This window comes from Macaca nemestrina, chromosome 2 (assembly GCF_043159975.1).
Source record: "Macaca nemestrina isolate mMacNem1 chromosome 2, mMacNem.hap1, whole genome shotgun sequence".
Lineage (NCBI taxonomy): Eukaryota > Metazoa > Chordata > Mammalia > Primates > Cercopithecidae > Macaca > Macaca nemestrina.
The window spans coordinates 6,586,161-6,595,042 of NC_092126.1; positions in this window are offsets into that span (position 1 = coordinate 6,586,161).

Genomic DNA, 8,882 nt, shown 5'->3' on the forward strand with positions numbered 1-8,882 from the left:
AATCAATTTCTATTGGAATGCATTGTGTTGATTTCAGAAAATGGTTTAGTTTTTTGTTTATTTTTGGTAAAGCAAAGAAAACAAACAGAAACTAATTGTGTAGAAATACAAGATTAAATGTGCTCCTAGTTCAGAAGTTTCTGGGCCACTCCCCCAAAATTGTGCTCTTCAAGGTTAAATTATTTATAAAGAAGAGAATTGTTGCAAGTAATTTTTAAAGGTAGAAATTAGATATAACAGGTACTGTGTTAATTACATCTAAAAATATTCCAAGGATTTTTCCTTTAACACATAAACATCTGTTGGCATATGCATAGATTCTCTTGGATTCCACAATAAATTAAATGTTTTCCTTGAAAATTGTCTAGAATATGACAATAGACTACTAAGATAATTGTTTAAAAAATGTTAATGTTAATATCTGCCAGCAAATTGCTTTGGCATTTGTCAATGCTTTAGCATTTGTATTCTTTGTCTTGACATCAATATTTATTCTTATGACCTCTAAATGAAATATACAGACTATCAGTAAAAAATTATTTAAAATCTAACTTTAATATCAACCATCCACACACTGACCAAAATTATTTTGTGGTGCTAATGCCTGTAGACCAGATTCTTTCAAAGAGTTGTGTGGCATTAACATAACTATGTAATTATCTGTCTTCTTAATTGCTGTATATTGAAAAGTAGTTTACTAAGAAATCGTCTGTAATATCAGAGCAATAGATTATGTTACAGTCAATAGTCACAACATGTAATTTAGTTGTTCCTCAAACAACTCCTATCTACTATTGCCAGGCACTGTACTGAACAGTAAAGGAAGATAAATAATTAGAATGCTATCCTTGCTCAAAGAAATTCAGTTTTGCAGAGCAATAGATTTAGAAGAAAGAATTTTGAAGAATATTAATTTTAATTCAGCCAATACAGCCTAAGCATTCAGAACAATTACAATAATAGAGGTAACCATATAATATTGGGAGAAAGAAAAAAGCACAAAAATCTATACTGCCATTTATTTTTAGAATGTAAACATATTTCAAAAGTTTATCATTAATCAAATATGTAACAAAAATGATCAATTGTACAGTTTACCAGTTTGGTGGGAGTAACCTTACTATTTGCAGGGCAGGCATGCTTAAATGTAAGTGAAATAGGCATATCTGTGTAGTGCTATTTGACAAACTCCTGGAAAGGCCTGTCCTTGTCGGACACCCAAAGTCCTGAGTTTCAGCCTTAAAGATATATTCCCCTAGGACAAACATTGCTACTTCAGCTGAACTTTTGTAAACTACATACACAAGAGGGAGAAGGAGAGAAGGAGTATTACAAATTTGCCTTCGAATATTTTTTTCTGTTTTATTGAGATGTAAATTATTTTCCATCATTGTCGGATATAGAGCTTGGCGGTACGCCCTGAGAGTAGTTTATTAATGGTAAAAGTAGGAATAGACTACTGGTTCTCTATGTATTGATTATCCTACCTCACAGAGAAGGCACAGTATCTTTGTACCAATTGTTGGGTTTCAATTTTAAGAAATTGTTGATTTAGGCCGGGCGCGGTGGCTCAAGCCTGTAATCCCAGCACTTTGGGAGGCCGAGATGGGCGGATCACGAGGTCAGGAGATCGAGACCACTCTGGCTAACAGTGAAACCCCGTCTCTACTAAAAAAATACAAAAAAATTACCGGGCACGGTGGCGGGCGCCTGTGGTCCCAGCTACTCGGGAGGCTGAGGCAGGAGAATGGCAGGAACCCGGGAGGCGGAGCTTGCAGTGAGCTGAGATCCGGCCACTGCACTCCAGCCCGGGCGACAGAGCGAGACTCCGTCTCAAAAAAAAAAAAAAAAAGAAAAGAAATTGTTGATTTAGACAACATAGTGAAGCTCTGATGTAAATTTTTAGGCTCTTACTGCCTAAGCTGGCATCATGCCTCTAACTGTGGGGAAATTGTTTATTTCTTCCTTTCTTGTATTCATATGGAGATATCTGAGAAAACTCTGGAAAAGCTGAATTGGAGTTTACCAGGCAGAAATCATTTGGAACTGGAGGTAAGTGATTTGATTTTGCACACTAACAATTTTATTCGTTATCCGGTTTATCCATATCCTTATGCCTTTTTTCTGCAACTGATAAGAGACGCTGAAATTTCCTGTTGATTGTTGATAAGTCTATTTCAATTTTATTTCTGTTCATGTTATGTAGTTATCTTTTTAAGTACATGAAATTTTAAATTATTGTATTTTCCTGGGGGATTTAATCTTCTATCATTATGTAGCATCCCCGTTTATCCCTGGTAATGCTTCTTTGTTATAGGCTACATAGTATAGCATAGTTACACCAGATTTTTAAAGGTCAGTTTTTCTATCATATATCTTCTCACTTTCAATTTTTTTTTGTTTTTGCTTTTAAGAAACATATAGTGGATAGTTTTAAAATTAGTATGACAATAGTTTTCTTTTAATTATATGTTCCATTTACATTTAATACAATTACTGATCTATTTTAATTTATATCCACCATCTTGCTTTTTTTACTCCATATATTTTCTTTCTTGCCATCTATAGAAACAATCAATATTACATTTTAGTCTAATTTATTTTTTACTATACATTTAGTGAATATACAAAGAATACCAATATCATCTTTGACTTATCACAGTCTAATAATAAATTAGTACTAGTTTATAACATACTTTGCAAATAACACTAAGACCTTAATGCTTCAATTTTATTTATGAATTCTAACATTTTGAGTTACTATAGTCAGACATTTTAATTTTATATATACCTTAAAGCACATATGACATTATCATGCTTGGGTTTTAAAAATTTTTAATATTTACTTTTGCCCAAATTTTTGTATTTCTATTGTTCATTACGTACTTTCCATATTTCTGTGGTGCTACCTGGGGTCACTTTCTATTGTCTGAAATGCTCCCCTTAGTATTTTATTTTAATGCAGCTTTCCTAGTGACAAATTATCTTAGTTATTTTCCTAGAAATGTCATTAATTTGCCCTCTTTTACAAAACATTATGTTTGCTTAGTATAAAATTTTGAGTTGACAGTTACATTTTCAGCAATTTAAAGATGCCATTCCATTGCATTGTAGCTTCCATTATTTATGTTGAGAAGTGAACCATAAGTCTATTGTGGCCTAAAGTCTTTTTATTTTATCTGCTTCTAATATTTTCTCTTTACTCATTAACAGTTTTACTATGATGTGCCTAGATATTCTTTTCTTGCTGAAGGTTTATCTTATTCTATAACTATTGATTCTGTAAATTTGAGAAAATTCTTAGCCATCATCTATTCAAGTAATACTTCTACATCACTCTTCTCTCCCTTCCTTGCAGATATCCAATTATATGCATTTTGATGTGTATTTCCTGTCCCATTGTGTCTTATATTCTTTTCTGTTTATTTCTCCCTGCATGCATCGATCTAGTTATTTTCTATAAATCTACATTCTAAATAAGCACTGTCCAATAGAAATACAATGCAAGCAACGTATGAGTTCTCTATTAGTTACATTCTAAAAAGTAAAAAAGAAAAATTAATTTTAACCATATATTTTATTTAACTCAAAGTGGTATAATTTTAATATGTAATCAATATTAAGATGTTAATGAGATAGATTACTTCTTTAACTAAGTTTTTGAACTCCTATCTGTATTTTACACTGACAGCACATCTGGTTTCAGAATAGCCATTTTCCAAATGCTCAGTAGTCTACCGTTTACACAGTAATCTCATTAAATATGCTCTGCTATTTAATTCTTTCCTTCAATTATTATATTGTCAACTATGTAATTTCTATGTGATTTTTTTAAAGTCTTTCAAATTCCTAAAAAAATCCATCTCACCGTCTATTTTCTTAAATATAATAATTACAGCTGCTTAAAAATGCTTTTCTGATAACTTACAAAGATCACCTGCTTATCTGTTTCTATTATACATTTTGTTTCCCTTGGTTCATTTTCTTTGTATGCCTGGTGACTTTTTACTAATTTCCAGACAACGTATATAAGAAGTATAGAAAATTTCTCCGAAGTACATTTCCCTTATCCTCTGTAAGGTGGCTAGAACAGGAGGATCTCCTCTCAGTGTAATCAGGTTTGGGGTTGCAGTTCATTTTCAGTTTTAAAGGTTCTGAAGATGTTGGGTTTATCTGCTACTTTTAATGTGTAGTCTTCTGGGAATTGGAAGAGAGCATGGCTGGGATATTTACCAGGGTCTTCAACTTTGGTAGGACCAGAACTCTAGCTTTTTCTTCTTGGCACTGTCAGTCTTCCAAGAGTTCTTCTGAGTTTTCTGACTATTTCTTTATAGCTTTACATGCTATTGGCTTGTACAGTTTAATAATTCACAGAAATATTGAAGAAAACTACAACTCAGAAAGTTAGGCTCACTTTTACATGCTTCCTTTCTCTCCAAAGTCTTTGTTCTAGTGGCCAACACTAATTTCTATCTCCTTTGTCCCTAATCAGTAAAATTACAGAAGTCTCTGCTATTTCCTCTGTCTTGTATCGAGCTTCCTCTCCCCAACTTTTTAGACTGTCATGATTTATGATTTAAGACATAACTAGTGACAAGGAGACATTGGGCACACAGCAGTGAAATTACTTTCTTACTGAATTCATGGCCTTTTAATTTCTGAGTGCCTTTGAAACTCTCTAGGCTGTTCACAAAATTGTTGCTGTTGTTTTTCAGTTATTCTTAATGTGAGTGCTGGTTCGTTACAAACTACTCTCTCATAGCTGGAAGCAGATGTTCAAAAAATATACTTTTCAATTTGTATTGATTAATATGTTGGGAATTTCAAGTAAGTGGATATTTTTGTAAATCACAAGAGAGTAAGCTTTTTGCTATTTTGACTAAATTATATTATAATTTCTAATATTATTGTATTGTTTTCAGAGAATGTGACCGTTACAAATCTTACATCAGGGAATTATCAAGTCATGAAAAATGAAGCCTTTCCATCTTCCAAAAAGGAAAGGAAACAGTTTGGTATTGGTGGAAAATGTAAATTTCAGGTGTAGTGAGAGATACTTGAGTTCTCACTGGATGGCTTTTATTTTCTGCAGAAAATGTGAAGCAATACTATTCTCTACAAGTTATGGCAGTGTATTATTCTATTGCTCTGCAACCAATTAACACAAGCCATTTAAAACATCACACACATATTATGTCAAAGTTTCTCTGAGGCAGGAGTGTGGGCATGGCTTAGCTGGGCCCTCTACTTAAGAACTCACTCGGCTGAAAGCAAGGTGTCAGTCAGACTGTGTTCTCATATGGAGACTTGCCTGGGATCGCTCTTCTTCTAATTTCATTCAAGTAGCTAGTAAATTAATTTCATTACATTTGTAGAGCTCATCAATAGTTGCATCTTCTTCAAGGCAAGCAGGAACATTTCTCTGACCTCTACACTCTCATGTAATGGGCTCACCTGATTAAGTCAGACTCACTCGGGATAATTGCCCTCTTTCATTAACTTACAGTCAGCTGATTAGGGACTTGAATTACATTTGAAAAAAAAAAAAACAACCCTCATCCTGAGCATATCCTACTGATTAGAAAAAAATTACAGGTCCTACTCACACTCAAAGGGATGCAATTATACAAGTATGTAGGTCATGAGGTCATCTTAGTAGTATTCTGATTACTACATGCAGGAGTTTTGAAAAGGGAGAGTTTTTGAATCAGTCACACTGAAGAATGTTAGAGAAAATTAACTATTTAGTATAATTTGAAGGCATTAGTTATAGCTTCATTTTAAAAAAAAATCACCCGCTTATAATGGTCATTGAAATGGGTTTACTGGAAATGGTGCAAATTCACACATGAAGAGATGGGAAGGAACCTTGTCCCTTCACTTGAATTTAAATAAGCTTTTGACTTACTTGTAACCAATAGAATTTGGCAGAAAATATTGTTTAGCTTCCAAGACTAGGTCAGATTAGACTATGTAGATTCTGCTTTATTGTCTAGAACATTCATTTTTGGAGTCCTGATCCACTATGAAAAAAAAAATCTAATTTCTCAGAATGTTCTATGCTATGAGGAAGCTGATACGGTTTGGCTGTGTCCCCCCCCCAAATCTCATCTTGAATTGTAGCTCCCAGAATTCCCACATGTTATGGGAAGGACCCAGTGGGAGACAATTGAATCATGGGACAGTTTTCCCCATACTGTTCTTGTGGTACTGGTTAAGTCTCACGAGATCTAATGGTTTCATACGGGGTTTCTCATTTCACTTGGCTCTCACTCTCTCTCATCTGCCACCATATAAGACGTGTCTTTCACTTTCCACCATGATTGTGAGGTCTGCCCAGCCACAGTTCCACTCACAGTGAGTTCATTAAACCTCTTTTTCTTTATAAATTATTGAATCTCAGGTATGTCTTTATCAGTAGCATGAAAACAGCATAATACAGTAAATTGGTACCAGTAGAGTGGAAGACTACTGTAAAAACACCCAAAAATGTGGAAGTGACTTTGAAACTGGGTAACAGGCAGAAGTTGGAACAGTTTGGAGGGCTCAGAAGAAGACAGGAAAATGTGGGAAAGTTTGGAGCTTCCAAGAAACTTGTTGAATGGCTTTGAAAACACCGATAATCATATGGACAATAAAATCTAGACTGAGGTGGTCTCAGAGAGAGATGAGGAACTTATTGGGAACTGGAGTAAAGGTGACTCTTGGTATGCTTTAGCAAAGACACTGTTGCCATTTTGCTTCTGCCCTAGAGATATGTGGAACTTTGAATTTGGGGGAGATGATTTAGGGTATCTGGCAGAAGAAATTTCTAAGCAGCAAAGCATTTAAAAGGTGACTTAGGTGGTGTTAAAGGCATTCACTTTTACAAGAGAAACAGAGCATAAAAGTTTGGAAAATTTGCAGTTTGATGATGTGATAGAAAAGAAAAACCCATTTTCTGAGGAGAAATTCAATCCAGCTGTAGAAATTTGCATAAGTAGGGAGGAGCCAAATGTTACTCATCAAGACAATGGGGAAAATGTCTCAAGGGCATGTCAGAGACCTGTGGGGCAGCCTCTCCATTACAGGCTTGGAGGCCTAGGAGGAAGAAATGGTTTTGAGGTCTGGGCCTAGGCACTCCTGCTGTGTGAAGCCTAGGGACTTGGTGCCCTCTAGCCATGGCTTAAAGGGGTCAAGGTATAGCTTGGGCTATGGCTTCAAGAGATGCAAACTCCAAGCCTTGGCAGCTTCAACGTGGTATTCACGGGTGCACAGAAGTCAAGAATTGAGGTTTGGGAACATCCACCTACATGTCAGAGGATGTATGGAAATGCCTAGATATGGAGGCAGAAGTTTGCAGCAGGGGTGGAGCCCTCATGGATAACCTCTGCTAGGACCATGAGAAGGAAAATGTGGGATTGAAGGCCCACACAGAGTCCACACTGTCGCACTGCCGAGTGGAGCTATGAGAAGAGGGCCACCATCCTCCAGATCCCACAATGGTAGACCCACTGACAACTTGCATGGTGTGCCTGGAAAAGCCACAGAAACTCAATGCCAGCTCATGAAAGCAGCCAGGAAGGAGACTGTACCCTGAAAAACCACAGGGATGAAGCTGCCCAAGACCAGTGGAACCCACCTTTTACATCAGCGTGACCTGAATGTGAGACATGGAATTAAAGGAGACCATTTTGGAGCTTTAAGATTTGACTGCCCCACTGGATTTTGGACTTGCATGGGGACTTTAGCCCCTTTGTTTTAGCCAGTTTCTTTCTTTTGGAATGGATATATTTACCCGATACCTGTACCCCCATTGTATCTAGGAAGTAACTAACTTCCTTTTAATTTTCAGTCTCATAGGCGGAAGGGACTTGCCTTGTCTCGGATGAGACTTTGGACTGCAGACCTTTGAGTTAATACCGAAATGAGTTAAGACTTTGAGGAACTGTTGGGAAGGCATAATTGGTTTTGAAATGTGAGGACATGAAGTTTGGGAGGGGCCAGGGGCAGAATGAAATCTCATCTCGAATTGTAGCTCCCATGATTCCCATGTGTTGTGGGATAGACCTGATGGGAGATAATTTAATCACGGGGGTGGTTTTGTAATGCCTAAGGTTCTTGCCTAGGCACGCCAAAGAATTGGTGTGGTGGCTGACTGTGGCAAGTGATAGAGATACGGACCAGGAGAGAGAAAAACCTATAGACTTTATTGAGCAGAGTGAAAGTACAAAGCTTCCACAGCATGGAAGGGGTCCCGAATGGGTAGCCAGAGTTAGATTATGAGATTGCCTTTTAAACTCTTTAAGGCAGGAAATACATGCGCGAGAAGATGTTACCAGAGCAAGAAACAAAGGCAATCAACCATTTGTGACATGTCTTAGATCTTGAGAAAAACTGGAATTGCAACTTAGGTTTTGTCTACTTTATGACTTTGCAGTGGCATGGTGAAAGAGATAGGATTTTATAGGACTTTACAATGTATGTTCACAAAGAATTGGAATTGGGAGGATAGATAAAGTCTGCTGGTCACAGAAAAATGGGCAGTTAATGTTCCTTTTAACTTTGGTTTTGGGGGAGGGGGAAGGGAGAGAGGGAGAGAAAGACACAGAGAAACTTACAGCAAAATTTTTGCTGTTTGTAGCTTTCTTGGGGAAGAAAACACATGCATAAATCCTGGTGCTAGGAATATTTTAAGCATATATCTTCAATATTATTCATCCAGGACTGAAGGAAGTCCTGATGCAGGAAATAAGTGAGTTTCACAGCTTTCTGAGCCCCTGCTTGACCCAGGAAGCCCAGTTGGCACCTCCTCTCCGTTTCCCTCATATTGTTGTTATGGTAGTGAATAAGTCTCATGAGATCTGATGGTTTTATAAGGAGTTTCCCCTTTTACATGGCTC